The 20,539-nt window shown below is 46.0% G+C and overlaps 1 protein-coding gene across 3 annotated transcripts in view; it reads left to right on the top strand.

The window, feature by feature from the left end:
• The window catches only part of TWIST2 (twist family bHLH transcription factor 2), a 54,068-nt gene that overhangs the window by 17,318 nt on the left and 16,211 nt on the right, over positions 1-20,539 (top strand). For 2 of the 3 annotated variants that reach the window (XM_021399887.1, XM_021399884.1), the window contains exon 2: positions 11,267-12,043. The exons of the other annotated variant lie outside the window; for it this stretch is intronic. The gene's annotated coding sequence lies outside the window, so the exon portion shown is untranslated. Of the gene's footprint in view, positions 1-11,266; positions 12,044-20,539 lie in introns of those variants that run through there. 3 annotated transcript variants of the gene reach the window in all.

Below are 20,539 nucleotides of genomic sequence, written 5' to 3'. Positions count from 1 at the left end.
TGGTGAGCAAGGGCACATTCTTCAAACACTGCCTCATGCGAGGGTGGAGATGCCAAAGCAGCACGCTTTCCTCTGCAAATATTTGGGAACGTGATCTGGGATGTAAGTCCTGGCTCTGATAAAGCACAGGTATGGTGGCAGGGAGCTTGCTGGGAAAGGAAATGGGGAAATCCCACTCCTTCTCCTGCGGGTTTTCTGTGATGCTCTGTAAAGGTCCTCAGTATAAAAACTGAGAATGAAATCCCCTCACCTTCAGGGAATCTGTCCTGGCATCAGATTGAAGTGCCAGTCATGAAGGGAGAATGCAGCTCCATGCAGCGAAGGGGAGACTTTGCTGCACTCCAAATCCCCACTTCAAATGCAAAAAAAAAAAAAAAAAAAGCACATCTTTTTGCAGCAATCATCCCTAAGTCTCCCTCATGGCACGCACCATTTTGCTGTCCTAAGTGGGGAATGGATTCACTGAAATTCAAAAGGACTTTGTTTTCACAGCAGTCCCTGTGCACATGCACATGCACGCATTCCCATACAGACACATGTGTGCTGTAGAGAGACACTGAAGCTGTTCCTTGAGTTACAGTGTGGAGAAACACCAAAATAAACCTCTTCAAAGACTGATCTTAATGGTTCTTTTTAGTTCATGTGTTAGAAACACAGAGTGAGCAATATGTAGCCCATCTTCCCAGCACATTACCCATGGACAGATGTTACCCATGGCTAAAGGATGACATTTCTGCTTCCCAGCTGGCTGATTGGAGATGCCCCTCATTTGCTCTTAGACAATGTCACGTAAGTCAAAAAGGGCTCGGCATCACGTGCAGAGAAGGCACAGAGCCACAGTCAGGAAAAAGAAATGCCTAAGCTTGCAGTTTGCTCACTCCAGCTCTGCCTTCCAAGCATTTCTGAAGTCAGGCATCTGGAACGTGATGTAATCTGAAGATTGATCAGCAACAGCACACATACAGCTGTGCACATCTGGCATACAGGTGTTTCAGCTGCTATTTGTCAGGAACTGTATCAAATATTAAAAAGTATCTCAAGTTCATAAGGAAATCTTACCTGTCCTGCAGATTGTTCACAGGAGCGCACAGAATGCCACTGATTTTATGCAAACTGTCCCTGCTTTTTAGTGGGTGGCCCAAATTTTATTTTTTATATTTAATAGGGAGTTTGAACCAGAGATGTTCCTGAAGCAGAGTTTTCACTGTTGTTAATACCACTGGCATTAAGCCACAAGTGGAATTAGTTGAGTTAGTCATAATGGATAGCTGCTGTCACCCACTTGTTGATTTACTCTAAGGAGGCTATGTTATTAAGTACTCATACATGGTCTTAGTGCTGCACTGATGAATAAAAATCAGAGACAAGTCCTCTTTGTGCTCAGCTACCTATGCACACTGCAAGGCTTGCTCCAACGTCCCTGAGCCAGAAAAAGACATTTCTTCCTCCCTATGGAGATGCTGCCACTGAGGAAGTTTGCAGACTGCAGTGAAATATCTGCTGCACACAAGAAAGAGGAAGAGAGCAGGGAAGGTGCTGGCTGAGCCTCGAAAGAGTTCCCCTGGAAAAAGAATAATTCTACAGATGTATATATTTATTCTTGGAGTAGGTGTTTTTCCTGAAATTTCTGTTATTTTGGCAGGAGTGGAGAGGGGAGGAGAAAATGCTTTCCTTTGTCCAGTATTCTTTGCTTTTCCAAAATGGGATGGAGGCAGAAGGTGTTTTTACAGCCCATTTCACACTTGTGTTGTGTAGAGAGGGACCAGAGACATTTGCTCTGACCACCAGCACTGTCAGAGCATGCTGCATACCATGCTACATGCTGCACCAGCTGCCCATAGCCACAGCTCAGCATACTTCCAAAAGCAAGGAGGACCTTGCATCTACTGGTATTTTCCTCCTGGATATTCTCAACCAGCCTACAAGAATATGATATATTTTACTTTCTGTACAGTTTAGCACATGTATGTGGTCGATCATCATAGCTGAGCCAAAGGTGTAAGTCAATAAACTGTAACAGTAGGTCATGCAGCTGTGTCCTAAAGCATCCTAAGTATTTGTGCAGGACAGGCATTGCACAATTCTTTTGCTGTGAGCATCTCAATAGAAATGTATGGCTCGTGCCTGACCACTTTACCTCCCGTATCCGACTTCTGCGCAGTGTATTTCCATTGCTTCAGCACTAATCTGGCTGGCCTCAGCATGCAGTAGGTATGTGTTTCAGGCAGGGAGAACCAAACACCCGCCCAGAACTGTTTATATGCTGGCAGTTGAAACTCATATTGATCTGAGAGGCCCAGAGGCTGGAGGATCAGAGAGGCTCAAAAGGCAGAGGGAGATGAGAGGAAGCAGATTTAACATGCAAAAAAACCCTACACTCATCTCCACTCAACTGCACAAGTTTCATTAGCTTCAAAGCCATTGTTTAAGGACATGCATGTGTCTATGCTACCTCCCTCCCCATCCCTACTTGTTTTAGTGGAGCTGCCCAAGAAGAAAATCTCATTTCCTGCCTTCTCCCCCTCCCTGTTCCTCTTTCTATTCCACACCTTTCTGATGCAAAGCCAGGCTTGCGTCCGAGTACCCACAGGGAGAGGAGCAGAGAGGAGCCAAGGAGGCGGTATGGACATGGGCTTCTCTGCAGCATCAGCCAGGAGGGATGGAGGTGGCCCCTGCACTTTCCCTTGCCCCTTGCACCACGGGCCCTTTTGTGTGTCAGGAGATGCTGGTGGTGTCCCCAAGCGCTTGCTCTTCAGAGCCACCCACGAGGCAGCTGGGCAGAGCTGAGGACAGGGCTTACATGGTCCTTTCAAATGTCGAAACAGCTCTGCTTTTTCCTGCTCCAACTGCTCATTAACAGCTTCCGGCTTTTGGCAATTTCGAGCAGCGCTTTCAGTGATGTACTGCCAAGATTTTAACAAGGGGCTCCCACAAACCTACCTCCTCCTCCAGCTGTGACAAACCCCACTGCCCCAGAGAGGCCAAGGCTTGGACTGTGGAGGAGTGCAGGGCTGGGGGAACAGCTCCTTTGGGGAACTCTTTCCTGTTTAAAGCTTTTATTTTTCATTCTCTTTTCTGGCAAGAGAGGGATGCAGCACCTTGGAGCAAACACACTGACTGCCAGGAGGTTGCTGCAGAGAGGCAGGACATAATGCAGAAACCCTGAGAGCCCCAGCAGCAAAACACTTCACTGCAGAGCTCTCACTTGTCCTCCCTGCTGAGAGGCCAGCCCCAGGCAACCAGTTTAATCTGGGCTAAAAAAATGAGCCTCTGGCCAAAATGCTGAAGAAGTGGTTTTCTCTAAGTGTTTTGAGACCCCAAAGGGACAGTATTTCTGCTGGAAGTGGTTGAGCCCATGAGTTTGTGTGATTTTAAGTGGTAAAGATAGAGCATACTTAACTGATAAATGGCTGGAGATGGAAGGGAAGCTTAACAGGAGCTAAGGAGACTTGATGATCAGAGTATGCAGAGGTGTTACACTTGTTTGTGAGAGCCACAACCTCCTCTGGAGACAGAGATGTTTCTTTTACCCCAGAGAGCTCAGCCTAGCAGCAGTGCACCTGAACATGAAAGTACAGGAAATCTCATTTTTGACCTTTAAGCAACAACTGGGTGCGAGGACAATTCCATGATGGATGCCAAAACTGTAAATTTTGGGGCAGTCAAAAAACAGCCAATTGACTGCTGATATAATACATTCGTAGATAAACCTATAGCTTATACATTAATATGCAAGTATTATTAAATGCAGCTTGTTCTGGTAAAAACTACAGCATGAACTGCACTAGCTCCATGCAAAACAATGGTATCTTATTAGCTATTAAAATATTTTCTGTATTTTGTTAAATTCCTTTTTTTCTTTAATTAAAAAATATTCCACAAACTAGAAAGACAAACAGAGACATAATACTTTGCAGCATTGTAAAACTGGACTTACAGCGTTGGCCATTCTACTGGAACCACAAGCCCTGGTGTAGGTAACCCCTACTGAGGTAGGTAATCATAGGTACAAAAGAGCCATTCTACAGGAGAGTGAGAAAAAGAAAAAAAATTGAAGGAAGGTTATTTAGAGGGGCTCGGGGGTCCAGGGTTGTGGGCTTCCTTTTTGGTACTGACTCTAGGATTTTTCACCATGAAGAGCGAGGTGCGAGCAAGCCTTCGGCTTTTCTAAGCAGTGGGAAAGCTGGGCTGGTGAGACAGAAGCAGGCTTGGAGGGAGGAGGATGGAAATAATTAAATCTCCTTCTAGTCAGGCAGTACGATTGCTTTTTCCACCTCCCTGTCAAACAGTTAGTCACACTCCTGATACCAAACTGGGGAGCCGCGGGACACAGGGAGGATATTTTCTGTTGGATCAGCCACAGGCAGACAAATTCTGAAAGGTCTGGGAAGTCTGGGGTAAATTAGATTAGAAGCTTTCCTCTAGACATTGATAGGTTCTTGAGGTGGGGGTACGTTTGGAGAGAGCAAGGGGGGCCCTGTGGCTTCAGAATGAACAACTGCGAAGGATAAGTTTTTAAATGGTTTCCCGGCTGTAAGATGCACATAATTGTGGCTTTCCTTCATCTGGGAGACTTCAAGAGCGGATGGTTGATAAGAGTTCATACCAGCAAAGGCAGAAAAACACAAGCCAAGGTATCTGGTTTCAGTCTGTCTGTACCCGCAGCATTAGATCTGATTTTTTCCTTCTCCCCTCACTGCATGTACACAATTATCTGAATTCCTTTCTCCACTGCTTCCTCTCCTCTGAAGTCTTGCAGACCAGCCCTTGTGCCTTTTCTGTGAGGCCTGCACTCACACACTGCATTAGAGACAGTCATGCAATTGATCTCTTTCCATTTAGGGTCAACTTTTGCCAGCATATGGGACTGTGCTACAACCACAAGGATCCATGCTCCCCAGAGGGCAGAGAGCCACCAGGGCAATGGGAACTTATACTACAGCCCCATCTTTCAGTTATTTTCTGGTAGAAAACAACCTAGAAATCAGGGGGTTTCCACTATTCTAACAACCTAACTGCTTGAAATTGCCATTCCTTTGTGCCTTAGTTTACCCTTTGTTCCAATTTTCTGCTGTTTGCCTCTAGTTGTGTTCAGAAAGAATTTCCCCAAACCCTTGTACTGCAGATGGGTCATCTCAAGGACTACTACACATGCCATTTTGGGATGGTTTCCTGGACAACTCTGCGGGCAGTAAAGTAGATGTGCTTGAGGGTACTGCCTAAACGTTGCTTTTCCACCTCAAACTGTTGTCCCATTCTCCACACCCAGCAGCCCTGTGGTCAAGCAGAAAAGGGACCCTTTCTGACATTATTCTATGGGGAAATTGGCTTTCCAAAATAAGACTCTGGATCCTTCTCTAGGATTGCCGCATGCTGGCTTTTCCCATGTAGGGCAATGCACAGTTGCCTGCTCAGAAAGGCCTTGCTGCTGCTGTGATATTTTTCCTGAAGGTTGCATTTTTGAACCATCTAAATGACAAAAATTATGTTTTAATATAGACTACTGTCTACTTTGGTTCTGGGGTCTGCTGACAGCTCTCTAAGATGATTAGAGAACATCCCTTTGGTACAGACATATAATGATGTGAGGCGTAGGTTTGTGTAGATCCTTTCTTCCTTAGACTTTACTACAAAAATACTAATCTGCATATAAACCATGCATAAATATGGACACAATATGTGCAAATACAGGTTCCCATCTCTACACAGACTCAAACACACCTCAAGAACTGACTACAGATCTGATTACAGACTTTGTCCCCTACTTTCACCCTACACAACAGGAAATCAGAGCAATTTTCATCTGCAAATCGCTGCTTGCAGACCACCTTTGTTCCTTTCTGGCTTTCCTAATCCTCATGAGCAATAGCAACAAGGAGAGAGCTGTGCATTTTGCCTCATCGTAAGAGCAAAAAATACCTGGTTTGCTTGTGTACAACCCAATGTGCCATGAGGCTCCTGGCAGGCAGCACCTTGCCTCCACCCTAACACCTCTCTCCTGCAAATATGTGATAGAATCTAAGCCAAAAAAACTCCCCATTCCTCCTCAGGTCTGCTTTATATGGTACACAAAAACACTCAGGCTGTGAGTGTTTCCTCCAGGATCAGGTGGGACACGGCTTTGCCAACTGGGTAATGAGCATGCTACCTGCTAGCCTCCCACCCAGCACAGCCTGCAACACGCAGTCACGGGGAAGTTCTGAGCATTTTAGAGCACGGCTGTTTTCCACCCTCCCTTTGCTCCAGAACAGCTGGTCTATTTTTTGCCTAGCCTCCACACAACAAAAACAACAATAAGAAGGAGGAATCACCTTCAGGCATGGAAAACTTTCAGCTCAAGCAGCACAAGCTTCAGGAGGATATGAACAGATAAAAAACAGGAGACTGGAAGGCAAAGCTTACTGACTTGACCATGCATATGTCACTGATGCTTGCAATATGCTTTTTTGAAGCAATTATTCCCAAGGCAGCTAGAAGCGGTGGTCCTTGATTCACAAAGCACAGGAATGATCAAGGTTAAGGGTAAGGCTGGGTGTTTGACATCAGCCTTACACACCACATCTGGGAACCTAGCTCATGGTGACAGCGATCCCTGCTAGGTTAGGTGATTGCTGTGTCCCCAGCAATCTAGGCCCTCCTAGGTATCTCAGACCTCTGCACTTCAAGCTGCCATGTAGGCTTTAATTGCTGTTTTTGTGGCCAGGAGTAGTCCAAATTTAGGCTTTCTGGCCTGAAAGTCAAGATGTTTCCATATATTTATCTCTTCTCTTAACTCTCAAGTTGGGAAGATAAGTTTTGAGATTGTGGGGAACTCCATCAGATTTTGTTTGGTGCTTTCTCATGGGCTGGTTCAACATTTGCTTCCTTGGCATATGTGTCCTACAGAGGATGACTGCAGAATTCTTTTGTCACTTATGTCCAGTATCACTGCATGTTTTGCTCACGACTCCAGGCAGCCCTGTTGCTCACTAGTCACCTAGCAGAAATACCAATTCCTGCTCCAAACTACCAGAGTCTGTAAAAAAAAAAAGAAAACTTTTGAGTTAAAATCCCATTAAAAATGAATATTCTGAGGATGCTTAAAGAGCAGGCACACTCTGGGCAGGGAGATTTCAAGGAAGGCAAAAAAACAATGGTGGAGACTGCGCCAAATAGGCAGAGCAGCTGGGATATCATGTAACCTGCTGAGCCAAGATTGGTGCAGCTGCAGGCAGGGCCAGTTAGATGTGTGCCCGCTGATGTCACTTGTAAGAAAATCATGACTGCAATTCAAGCCCCATTCAGCAGTGAAGGATGCTCAGTCAGAAGATGCATCCCCTTCAGAGGCAGCCAAAGGCAGCATCACCAGTCCAGAGGCACAGGCATCTTGCCTTGCATCAACACACTGAGCAGTGCTGAAGTCTCAGTTTTGACCCATGCTGCTTTTCACTTCCTTGAGAAGAAGGAGGAGGGGAAAGAAATAGTATATAAGCTTCTCTGGGACTGCCAAAATCAGTACCAGCTGGTGCAGGGCAAGCAGCTGGCATTTCCTACACCATGCCACTATTTGTGCCTCTCATCTCCCCCTCACTGCCCACTCCCAGCATGGCTGGGAGCATGAAGAAAGGGACAGGGCACTCATGGCCCCAGGCTGGGCTGGGACCTTCCTGGTGGGGTTTTGGCTGGCTGAAAGTCAGGAGGGAGAGAAGCCAGGTCCCAGATGCATAGCCATTTTTGGGATTCCCATCTATAGAACCAGCTCAAAAATCATCCTTTTCTGTATATATATGTAGACAAATACTTAAACGTTTTTCCTCTGATTCCTATTGCTTTTGCATTCTTGGCTGTGTTATGGAAATGATTTCAAATCCTTGTAACCAAACCCAACCCTAATGCTATATAAGTGAGGACCTCAGGGACCTGTTGCAAAAATTTCCTCCGACCAAGGCCCTGTTCATACTACTTTACATCAAGCCTGCAGCTCTCAGCTGCTGTGGTTTCCATGCTGTACTCTTGGGCTGGGGAATTGTCTAAAAGAAATTAAAAAAAAAAAAGAGCAGCAAGTCCTCGGTTCACTGAATGGCATTCTGTGTCATAGCAAACTGGGTCTGTAATATAGCATGGTCTGGAGTGTATAAGTGCTATATTTTGTGCTATACACTGTGGGATAACAGAAATGCTTGGAAATGATGTTCAGCAGAGGACTTCACTGTGTACCATCTCAGGCCAGATGCTATAACCACGCATTGCTGTTGTGTAATGCTATGCCCCTCAGCTGAAGAATCACAAGCTGCTTTATGGGCACTAGTTAATTCCAACCCGCATGCTCTGTAAGAGAGGCAGAAATGTACTGCAATTTTCTGTTCAGGGAAACCGAGGCACATGCAGAGAAAGCAATTATAAAAGCAAACTGTGAGTGAGCTGGGATTAAAACAGAGCTCTGCAAGGTCCAGCTCCCCTACCCCACCATCTTAGTGCTGTGCCAGGAAGAATATCTGTCCCATCCCCATGAAATCCGCTGTAGGCTTTGCTGTGTCTTTTAAGAACATGCCCCATAAATCCATATCTCATCACTCAGTTGCCACAGGAAACACACAGTGAAGCCATGAGTAAGCTAGGCTTGCAGAAGCTCATGAGGAACCTTCCATGGGACCAGCTCATAGGAGAAAAGCTGAGAAGTGCTGCAGGAGTATTGCCAGCTGAACGTATTGCAGGCTCTGATGGACACTTTGTTGAGCCCCTGTGGGATTAAAGAATTGTAAACATCAAGCATGACCTTTGGAGGGTCCGTTAAAGTACAGAATCATGATGGGAAAGCTCTCTATAACTTATCAGGGGACAGACCCTGTGTTAACTCATTTTTATAGCTGCTGAAGGCCACAGGGGTTCTCCCATTGGTGTATGGCACGTTGGGAGGCCAGAGCCAGCTGATGGGTACACAGGCACAAGGCACTGCCTGGGAGGAGATGGGTGCAGACATCACTCATCTCACCACTTCTCTGCCTGCCATGAATGTTTCCACTCATACCACCACCAAAGCAAGTCCCTCACTCTACAAGTGGATGACCACCTTCTCCTGTTACCATTCCTGTGCTTTCGAACTCGCTGCTTGGGATCAGATCCTCAAAACTGAGCAGCATTCAAGACAACATAGGCAATAGATCACACGGAGAGGTTTTCTTAAATTGCGCACTTCTTCATTTGAGCAGACTGAACAGGTCTGTGAATGAGTGGGCTTTACACTTTGGTGTGGATCTTAAGTGTTCAGAACAACCAGCGAAAGGCTACACAGTGTGAACTTAAGCACAAGCACATGTCAGGGCAAAGAGCATAACCCCTTTGTGGCCAGGTATACCAATTTTCTTTGTATCTGGTCATGTTACTTCATCAGCTAAGAGGCTGCTCTAATGTGCTGGGGATGATCGGAGGAAATGGGAACAGAAATAGCCCACTGAATCATCTGGTCTTGTGTTTCCCATCATGTCGTCCATGAAACATTAGTGAGATGTAATGGCTTGTTTGACCCATTCCTACAAAACTCAAGTGATGGAGATCACGCTGTACAGAAGAGATTGTCTGCTGCTTGGTCTGATCTGCTAACTTTACACTGCAGAAAAAAATAACCCAAAACAGCATGGGAGAGTCACTCCCAGGAGACATGTGGGCTGTGAGTTCTTTTGGCATTGGCTGTCCAGGAATATGTGACTATGTCCAGTCTGTAAATCACAGCCAAAGGAGACAATGTGCTCTTGGGAACAGCGGGTCCTCCAATTATGTACAGAGAGGGTAGAAAAGGGTTCAGTCATGAAGAGACAATTAAAAAAAAAAGCTGTCTATGTACTTAGCAGCAGCAGTTTGATGGAAGAATGCCAACCTTGATTTTAGGCAAATTTCAGTGCTGCTCAAACTCACGGTGCCGTGGACACAAAGTGTGGACCAGCAAGCAAGCAGCACTGCCATGGGTGACTCCACAAGCAGCCCCTGGGGAATGCAGGGCAGGTAACATGGCATTAGCCAAGTGATGGCTGAAAGCAGCCACTCCTGCCCACCACTTGCTAATAGCTGGGAGAGCAGCTTAGTGCAGCCCCAGCCTCAAGCAGAAAATCACTCCATGGTGTCCTCCACCTCCCTTTGTTTTATATGTCTTTCAGAGCCCCTATATGTTCCTCTAGCTGAGGCTGCAACAGTGTGAGCATTAGGAAAGGGCTGGTCTGCCATCTGCAAGACATGCACACATGCAAACCGCTGCTGCTCGCACATCCCAAGCAGTTCAGCTTTCCTAAGTGGTCTGGGGAAGCCTGTCAAGTCCTGAGCTTGGGTGCAGAATGTGGTTGTAATTAGATAATTAATAATTTTGAGAAGGAAAGGAAAGGAAATAAGCTAAATGGAAGCTTTCCTTAGTGAGGAAATAATTATATCTGCTTTTTGATATATGAGCTGAGGTGGCTTTCTGGAGGCAGAACCAGCATCTTGCATGAAAATCCACCCCTCCCCCAGGTTAGATGGGACGTCCCATGGGCACTGCGGGATCACAGGCTTTGGCCCACCAGCTCGCAAATGAGCAGCAGCACGTTGCCAAACCTGCAGGTAACAGGGCTTCATGCCACGGGACTGCACCTTGTCACACTTCTGAGAGCCAAGCAGAGGAGCAGCCATGTGTAAGGTCACTAGGAGCTGTGTTGAAAAGGGCTTCAGCATCACAGCCCTTGGGGCCGGAGGAGTTGCTGTAAGCATATGGGGTTTTTGGTAGAAACATTACTCCTGCCTGTGGGTTTAGTGGACTGTACACACTCATGCACTATAACCAAAAGCCAAAGGAATTGTTAGGTTTATGTTGATTTCTTTCTTTCTTTCTCTCTTTGAATGTTCCTGGCTCTTACATAAGTGTGTTACCCCAGGATGGAAAGAAAACACATTTGCTTCCAGCAGGGCCTGCAGGGTTTTGCAGGAGAAGCTGAGAGTCACCATGGGTGGGATTGATGAAGCACATCTTGGGTGTTGGTGGGAGCCCAGTGCTAAATGCAGCAATAACTGCAAGCAGCTCTCAAGCATTCAGTCTCCCTGTTTTGCTTGTATGAGAGGCCACGAGGGCTATTCCTGGTGCACTGGATCTTGCCCTGCTGCCAGATTAAACATGTGCCCTACACTGCTGGCACCAGTGTAGGGTTAGGGTTTTTAAGAAGTACTTCTTTGATTTGCAGGGGAAAAGAACTTGTGCAGCAACATGCATCTTACATCCTATATTCAGTGTATTTATTTTCCTTTTTTTTCCCCCCTCTCTCTCTAGACTGTCCAGAGTCTGAGACTGAAGTGGAATTGGGATGTATTCAAGTTTGTAGCTTCTGAAACCTTAATGACCTCAAGTAAGCTGGTTCAAAAGACCCCTCTTGACCTCCCTCACTCTGAACTCTTGTAGAGCACTTAGACTGAGCAAGAGCCAGCACCAAAGCTATCGGTCTGAACCTTCGCAACATCTCTCCAAGTGACTGATCACAGAGAAGCAAGAAGCAACATTCCTGATTGTTCATCATTGGGTTTTGTGTGTGTGTCCATCTGTGTGTTTGGTTTTAGTTCTTTTTTTTTCCTTCTTCTTGCTGAAAAATCTTAATTCAGGAACACATGTATGAGAAATCTTTGGGTTCAGACTTTACTTCTCCTTAGCTGTATTCTTTTTGTGTGTGCATCTTTTTTTAAAGTTCAAAACCTGATTTCTTGTACAGTAATGTCAAAACTGGACCAAGGCTCTCAGAAAAAAAAAAAAAGGAAAAAAAAAAAAGAAGGAATTAAAAAGGCCACAGTCTCCCCAGCTCCCTGCATGATTTGTTTTAAGTACAGCCTGGATTACAGACTGCCCTCCACACTCTACTGCCTCTTCCTTTTTGCTCCATGATTTGCTACCACTCCTGACACCCTACCTTATTTTTGTTTTTTTCATTTTCTGTTCCAGTGTATATGTTGCTTATTTGTTTTATTTATTGAGATATTTTTAACGAGCTAAGAGACTGCAATGTCGCTGTGTATACTGCTTCTCTTGCCAGTAAAAATAAAGATGTCATGCAGCTACTGAGGGTATTTGATTTACGTTCTGACTGCAGAGCTCTGAGCAGAAGCTGAGGAGCTGAGCCTCTTCCTTGCACCCCACCAGTGTTGCAGCACTCACCAATTCAGCTAACATCCATTTCCCAGGTAGCAGGCAATAGGTATGGCATGCATCCTGCAACTCTTGGTGCAGCACAGTGGCTGCAAGCACTGAGGGAGGGGCTCACACCTTGACACACTGCTTGTTGCAAACTGCACCTTTTCAAAGAGAACTTTCAGACTTTCCACAGAACTCTTTGGAATAGATGAGCTGCGGATGCCCCCTCCCTCGAAGTGTTCAAGGCCAGGCTGGACAGAGCCCTGGCTGATCTGATCTAGCGCTTGATTTGCTGATTGGCAACCTTGCCTGTGGCAGGGGGTTGGAACTAGATGATCTCTGAGGTCCTTTCCAACCCAAGCCGCTCTATGATTCTCTGAACTGTATGTAGATGAGATGCAGCTGAGCTGCTCAGCCTTGGAATTCCTATTCATTTATGGCCTGCATATTTTGTCCAGAACAGATTCATAATTCACAGAAGCTGGGCAAAAAAGTCATAGCTGCACTACAGCAGTGGTCACCTGGGGTTGCTGTTCTGCTCCTCCTTCCCCCTCACCTTCCACCCTGGGAGCAAAGACCAATGGGCTCTGCTGGTGCCCACCAGCCTTCCTCCTCTGCCTGACAGAGCCCTGTCAGAGTCTTGGGCATACACATGCTGAAGCCAGGTTTCAATTTACAGGTCATAAATAACATGTTTAAAAAGAATTTGTTCTGGGGAAAAAAAAAAAAAAAGGTCCTAAAGAAACAACTGAATCTGGAAACACAGGGCTAAATTAACAGATCTTCATCAGAATGATCAGTTCCAAAACTGGCAGAGAGCAGTGCAGTGGGGGGAAAGGAAAAGATGGTGAGGGACCATCGGCTGTGGAAAAAGAAGCAATGCTGTGGTGTCTAGAGCCACTGAAAAATGAATCAAGTCGTTCCACCTTCAGAGAAAAACATTCCAGCGTGCCAAATCAGGAATCTACATGCGTGTATCATCAAATGCATTAATTGTCTGATAGGTTTTAGAATTCAGAGGTCAAATGTTTATTTTAAAACAAGCAGAATTTCATAGAGTAAAATACATCAAATCCATTAGGAGCTTGTTACTTCTTAAAAGTTAATGACATCTCAGACTGGGCATTTTGTACCAGCAGAGCCAAAAGTGCCATTTAAGAAGGTGAATTTAACAGATGGACACACAGTGTGTCATACTGCAAGCAGTATTTTTTCCTGCATGTGTTACTTTTTGCATTTTTGTGAATCTTTAATGATGCTCCAAATTGTGCCAAACATATTTCATCACAAGGTGAGGCATCATCAAAGTATAGACACCTAAATCCCGCTTCAGCCCCATTCACAGTTTGTCAGAAGATCCTGTTGTACTGCTCTGCTTCCCCAGGACATGATCAGAGCCAGGAGAGAGCTGGCATGTCACACCTGCCAATCACAGAACCACAGAATCATTAAGATTAGAAAAGACCTCTAAGATCTTCAACCGTCAACCCATCACCACCATGCCCATTAACTATGTCCCTAAGATGCGGCCAACCCTCAGACAAGATGTGTGCAACCACAGCAGTGGTTGCCATGTGCCTTCCTTAATGCTTACCAAGGATCAGGGCTGCTGAACTTTGTCCTCCAACATCATGCATGCAAGGACATGTAATGGTAGATCAAAGCATTTGCAGTCTCTCCTTACCCTTCAAAGTGCACTAGCAGACAGTGCTAGGTGAATGGTGACAATAAATGCTCACAAGCACTAGTTGGCTCCCTCTTCAATGAATTCTGGGTTTAGCCAAGGTTTCTGTAGTTGAACAGCCATGGAGAGGCAAATGTGGAGCCCAGAAATAAATTTTTAGGCAGAAAAAGAAGTAGCTATGTAAACTTGTTCTCCCAGGTTACTAGTGATAGGATGAGAGGTAATGGCCTTAAGTTGCACCAGGGGAGGTTGAGGTTGGACATTAGGAAAAATGTCTTCTCCAAATGATGGGTGAAGCATTAGAATGGGGTGTGCGGGGAAGTGATGGAGTCAATGTCCCTGAAGCTGCTCAAGAAACTTGGAGATTATAGAATCATAGAATCACAGAATCATTAAGGTTGGAAAATACTTCTAAGATCATCTAGTTCAACCACTGACCCATCCCCACCATATCCACTAACCACATCCCTCAGTGCCACATCTCCACATTTCTTAAAACCCTCCAGGGATGGTGACTCCATCACCTCCCTGGGAAGCCCGTGCCAGTACCTCACCACTCTTCCTGAGAAGGAAGTGTCCCTAATATCCAACCTCAACTTCCACTGGAGATATGGAACTTAGGGACATGGTTTGGTGGGCATGGTGGTGATGGACAGATGAACTAGATGTACTAAGAGGTCTTTTCTAACATTAATGATTGTATGATTCTTGTCAGATGGAAAACAACAGTGCTGTGGGGCTCAGATGAGAGGTTTTAGCACCAAGAAGTCATGATCATTTGAGAGCTGTAAACTGTCTGAATATCACATTTCAACAGAAGACATATGAATTGATGGACAAAGAGACGCATGTTTCAATTAACTGCTGAATAAGTCTTATATAAGTCTTGTATAAGCTGCAGCTCATAACCAGCAACATGGGGCTGTTAGGAAGCAGCCAAAGACAAGGTAAAATCCAGATCCTAAAACTGCAGCTGTGTTGTCATGTACAGCACATGAAGATTTTCTTTTTTTTTTAATTTTTTTTTTTTTTTTTGTATGTAGCAGCTTTTTCAATAGTGGACACCACTCTTCACACCGTGACTAAATTTGTCCTTCACAATCCCATCTGTCCATGAAACCCCAAGGCCCTGTGAGAGACTGAGGGCAGGAACAGACTCACCTGTGCAAAAGAGAATGAAAACACAACCCCTAATGCACCAGGTTCAACCACACATAACAGATATTCACAACAAGGACTCCTCCAAACATGCAGGGCCTGTCTGGTCCTGTCTGGTCTTGGCATACATGGCAGGCTGGAAAGAAGGCAAGTCCTGATGTCTTGATGCAAGGAGCATTGGTTTTTAACTCAATACTAGATCAGCTAGGAGTTGCCAAAGCCCCCCATTTGCAAAAGGGAAAAAGTTTTCATCTACCATTCACAGCCACTTTACAGCTAAAGCTCCAGGCCAAATGAACAAAACAAAACAAAAACAAAAACAAAAACAAAAACAAAACCCCAAAACAAATCCAAGCTCAAAGTCTCCCCTTGGGATCCCTCTACTCCATGGCCTCCCCCAAGGCCACCCATTTTCACGCAGCCGCTGACAGCAAGGAGGAGCCAGGGAGGGATAAGTGCTGGCAATTTTTCCCAGAGATAGTTTGTAAACTTGGAGTCCTTGCTTGGCAGGGAACACCCAGGCACCATACATGGGATGAGAATTCAACTCCCCTTAAAAGATGATGGCTACAAGAGGCAGTCAGTCTGCAGTGGTTAGTACCATCTTGGCACAGAGACTTCAGCTAGAGCAACACACATCAAAACTGGGAGAAGAGGAGCCCATGAGGCGTAAGAGGCACCCACACAAAGTCAGCTGTAAGATCAGGATAAAAATATGCTCCTATTCGTTTCTGCAAGAGAAAGGAAGAGCTGCTTTGAAGTATAGTGACAGGAGCTTCTTTGGGGGTTAAACAAAGATAGAACTTGGATGCAGAAATCACAAGAAATGTGCTGTTGCCTGAGAACTTTGCCACAACTAATATTGCATCTCATGGAGGAGAAACTCACTAACTTCCCACTGGGCCTTAGCAATGCCTTCTACAGGCATTGAAACTCACTTTCTAATCTCTGAGAAGCCATACTGCATCCCTGATTAAGAGAAAAACTGAAGTCATCCTCAAGACCCTCAACTCTGTTTCTGTGTCCATACACTGCAATCAAATATTTGCTCCAGAGACACCTGCTCAGCTCATCTCCATCATCCGAACATCTGACCTTCAGAAGATACCCTTCAACCTCCAAGTGGCACAGGCAGGCTGCTGTCCCTTTGGCAGTTCATCAACTGCATGGGAATGCAAAGGCCACCATGATGTTAGTAGTGATGTGTCCCCGTGGGAGAGCATTATCACCAAAGTAGCCCAGCCAGGTGTGGGGAGCAAAGCATCACAAGTGGTCATCCCATCTTCAATGCTAGGTTACATGGGGCCCTGGGCAGCCTGATCTGGTGGGGGCAACCAGCCCATGGTAGGGGTTGGAACTGGGTGGTCTTTAAGGTCCCTTCCAACCCAAGCCATTCAATGGTTCCATGATTCTGTGATTCTATGACTCCACGATCCCGGTTCAGTATAACTCATATTGCAGTACAGACACAGCTGGCGGAGCAGACCTCTCTGTTGGGGAACTTCTTCATCTTCTTCAGGCAGAAAAAAAACCCTTCCAGCAGCTGCTTCAGCATCAGATGGACTGCTGGAAGTCATGGAAAGCAAAAGGAGAGGTCAAGCACAGCAGAAGACCCTCTCGCAAAGTACATTTCTTTATCTTCATCACTTAGACATGCTGTCTTCACACTGTGCTAAATATCATGAGTTTTTGCCTCATCTTTTAACACTTCCTCCCATTTCTAGCACCAAATAAATAACCATAGCTGCTCTCCTAAACCCTGATGAGAAGCAAGCACCACCCACTATCAACATTTTACCCATGTTTTAATGTAATAATTCAAGCTGATGTAGAGTTCTCAGCTGTATCTCGATGCTTTTTGTGATTTTGATGCCATTTCACTTGCCTTTGTAGTCTCAAAATTTGTTTTGAGCCTGGTGAAGTGCACTCAGCCCTTTTATGATTTCCTGTCTTGTTGCAGAGTCTTGCATTGAGAGACTTTAGCTGCCTCCTAAATCTTTTTCCAGAACTCTCCTGTCACTTTAAATAGTGGCCAGCATTTTGTTAGCTTCAAGACTTTGAAATAATATCAAAGTAAACCTCAAAGGAAAATAATGCAGTAAAGGGTAAGGTTGGAGCTTATTTCATATTTAAATAAAGATCTTTCACTTCAGCTTGGGTTACTGTGTAAAATGACTGCGAGCAAATTGATCTTTTAAAGTCCTTATTCCCCTGTGGTTCCATGGGTCTATTTTAAAACGATTGGAGAGCCTACCAGGCAGGGCAATGAAATAGCCTTCCCATGAAAAAATTCTCTGACACTGGGAAGAAAAAGTCTGAAGTTCTCCAGAACTTCAGAATGGGACTTTTTCCTCCCTCCCCTCCTCAACTGTGGTCCCAAAGGACATTTGTAAATTGTGTTCTCTCCCTGGAGGCAGACAGGAACACTGTCAAAGCTTTTGCAGAAGGAAAGGAAGCACTAGCAATTTATTTGCAAGTAAATATATGGCTTTTTCCTTAATAGCCTCCTTTTTCTTTTTTTTTTCTTTCTTTCTTTTTTTTTTTTTTATGTAAACGACATTTTTATGAAATGAGACCAGGAGATTTGCCTTGCAACCCCTACCAAAATGCTTCCAGGAAAGAAGGGGAGCTGGAGGTTGATTTCCTACAAACATCAGCACCTGACAGGAATTTTTACAAGGCCATAAAGGCAGATTTGCAAGCTGAGTGCCCAGCACAGGTATGCTTGCAAGAGTAGCCAAGCACACAACTCCCCTTGCCTTTATCTGAGGATCTTTGAAATTTGCCTTTAAGCTGCATATCCTGCTGGTGCATAGAGAAAAAGTGGTGATAGATTTAGCCTTCCTCATACCCTCTGCCTTTATTCCTTAATTCCTATTCAAGCCCAAGGAACAGCAGGTGGGAGGGACTCCTTTTGCTAATACCAGCAGCTCCATATGTGCCAAAACCTGAAACAAAGCTTGTGAGAAAAATATTTCTGCAGGAAGCATTTGCTGAAACATGATTCATTTCTTTAAGATAAATAATATTTCCTACAGCTGATGCTTACCAAAGGGTTAGCCTCCCTCATCCATACTTCAGCCTGGATGATGAATGGGGCTGAAGCATGTGGTTCCAGTTGAGCCTCTGCGATGCTGGCACACTCGCTCGAAGTTCGAAGGCATGGTGCACCGGTGCAAACTTACTCTCACATGGAGGCAGTTTGAGGCTGGGGACTTCGTGGCTTTGCTCTGCTTTTGAACTTGTTGCCAGCCTCCTGAGGCATCCCAGCTTGGCTGCAGCAGGTCATAGGGTGAAAGGGTCTCCCCCGCTTTGCTCACCACCTCTTCAAGCAGCATTGTTTTCAGACATAGCCTGACAGCCCTGCCTCATTCAGCGTGGCTTTTTCACCAGCTAGTACAAACAATGGGCTCTGCGGGTCATTTGCAGTTCATCACATCTTTTGAGTTGTCCCTGTAATTATTTGAAAAACCATTCCTGCTTTGCACATGGCCGCAATATACATAATGATATTTCCTAATATCCCTTATTTCAGAAACCTCTTTCAATAGCAGCCTGCCAGACTGCAGCTTTCTTTCCCAAATTAGTGATCTGGTGGAAACTCGGCAGGAACTGGGCGACAACCCAACTGGCACAGTCTCGAAGATGTGTGAGACAGTGGCTTGCAGCATGCCATGGGAGGTGGGGACACACATGCCACGGTCCCCTGGCCTGCTTGGGTCTCATACCAGGACACAGCTTCAGCACCTTCACAGCTGATGTTGGACCTTGGCCGCTCTTCTTCTGACAGCCTTCGCTTTCTCACATATGGATTTAGCTGGCACGAGGAGCTGACTGAGTTCCTTTCTGTTCCTCCCTGCTCTGGGCTCTCAGCAGAGGCTGTGTGGGGCTCTCCCTCCCAGTAGTGCCTACCAGGACAGCAAGTCCTGGTGGGGTGATGGAACAAAAGCACCGGGCAGGGAGCACCATGGGCACAGCCCTTCTCACTGTGTTGGCTGAGGCTCTCACTAGAGCTGTAGAGCCCTTTCATAGAGCTGGCCAAACATCCACCGCAGCCAGACACAAGCCTGAGTCGTGGCCCACCTCAGCCATTCTTTAGTCACAACATTAAGGACATCAGCTATTAGATAATGTCTAAAGGGGGGCAATATGTGTGATGAAGGGTTTAGACAGCAAGACATGTGAGTCTTGCTGCCCCTGCATGCAGGTCTCCCAGCAGTGATAGGTTTGCATCAAGCCACATACACTCATTCCTGGTCGGCCACAGCTGGCCATTGTGCTGCTGCCCCCATGTACCTCTGGGCACATCGCCACCACTGGAGACATGTGGTAGCCAAAAGAACCAATGTCACCCACTAGTGTCAGAGTTTGGGCTTGTGCGTTGGTGACTTGCTGTTGCAATGGAGCATCCTTGTATCATCAGCAGCCCTTTGTCCATGGCCTCCTCTGATCGCTGGGGTAACCCAGCCTGGCGCCCAGGGGCCATTCATCACTTCCCAGGGCAGAGGCAGCAGCCCCAGGTATTGCTTCAGCCCTGATCCAGGAGGGCTGAACCTTTCCTGCCATATCCATCTGATGTGGTGCTGGCTAAGCACTGCCTTCCCCAGCCTCAAGAAAAGGAACTGTGTGCATGAAGGAAGTGCAGAGGAAGAAAAAGGTTAACATGCAGTGCAGAAAGGAAGGTAAAAAAAAACATGCCTGTTCTTATGGACCGCACATGAACACATCATTGAGGAGAGGGATAGGTATTTCCCACAGATCCATTTTCCATATACTGAGTGCTGCTTTCCGGTTATAGTTTCATTCTATAAATTCTTCATTCTTCATTCATAAGGCTGACAGGGCAGACATCCTGGTGGGGGTCTGTTATAGACCGCCTAACCAGGATGAAGAGACAGATGAGGCGTTCTATAAACAGCTGGCTGAAGTTGCGCGATCACCTGCCATTGTCCTCATGGGAGACTTCAACTTCCCTGATATATGCTGGGAATACAACTCGGCGCAGAAGAAGAAGTCTAGGAGGTTTCTAGAGTGTATGGAAGATAACTTCCTTCTGCAGCTGGTGAGAGAACCTACCAGGGGAGGTGCCCTGCTAGACCTGCTGTTTACAAACAGGGAAGGTCTGGTGGGGGATGTGGAAGTTGGGGGCTGCCTTGGACATAGCAACCATGAAATGGTAGAGTTCTCAATTCTTGGTGGAACCAGGAGAGGGGACAGCAAAACGGCGACCTTGGACATTCGGAGGGCAGACTTTGAATTGTTCAGGAGGCTGGTAGGAAGGGTCCCTTGGGATTTGGTCCTGGAGGGTAAAGGGGTCCAGGAAGGCTGGTTGCTCCTCAAGAAGGAAGTCCTGAAGGCGCAGGAACAGGCTGTCCCCCTGAGCCGCAAGATGAGCTGGTGGGGAAGGAGGCCGGCATGGATGAACAGGGAGCTTTTCCTGAGGCTCCAGGAGAAAAAGAGAATCTACCTCCTGTGGAAGAAGGGACGGGCAACTCAGGGAGAGTACAAAGAGGTTGCCAGGATGTGCAGGGAGAAAATTAGAAAGGCAAAAGCCCAGCTCGAATTAAGCTTGGCTGCTGGGA

Source organism: Numida meleagris, chromosome 5 (genome assembly GCF_002078875.1).
Source record: "Numida meleagris isolate 19003 breed g44 Domestic line chromosome 5, NumMel1.0, whole genome shotgun sequence".
In the NCBI taxonomy this organism is placed as follows: Eukaryota; Metazoa; Chordata; class Aves; order Galliformes; family Numididae; genus Numida; species Numida meleagris.
Note: the sequence above shows the minus strand (reverse complement) of the source record. Positions and strands in the feature narration are given on the sequence as shown.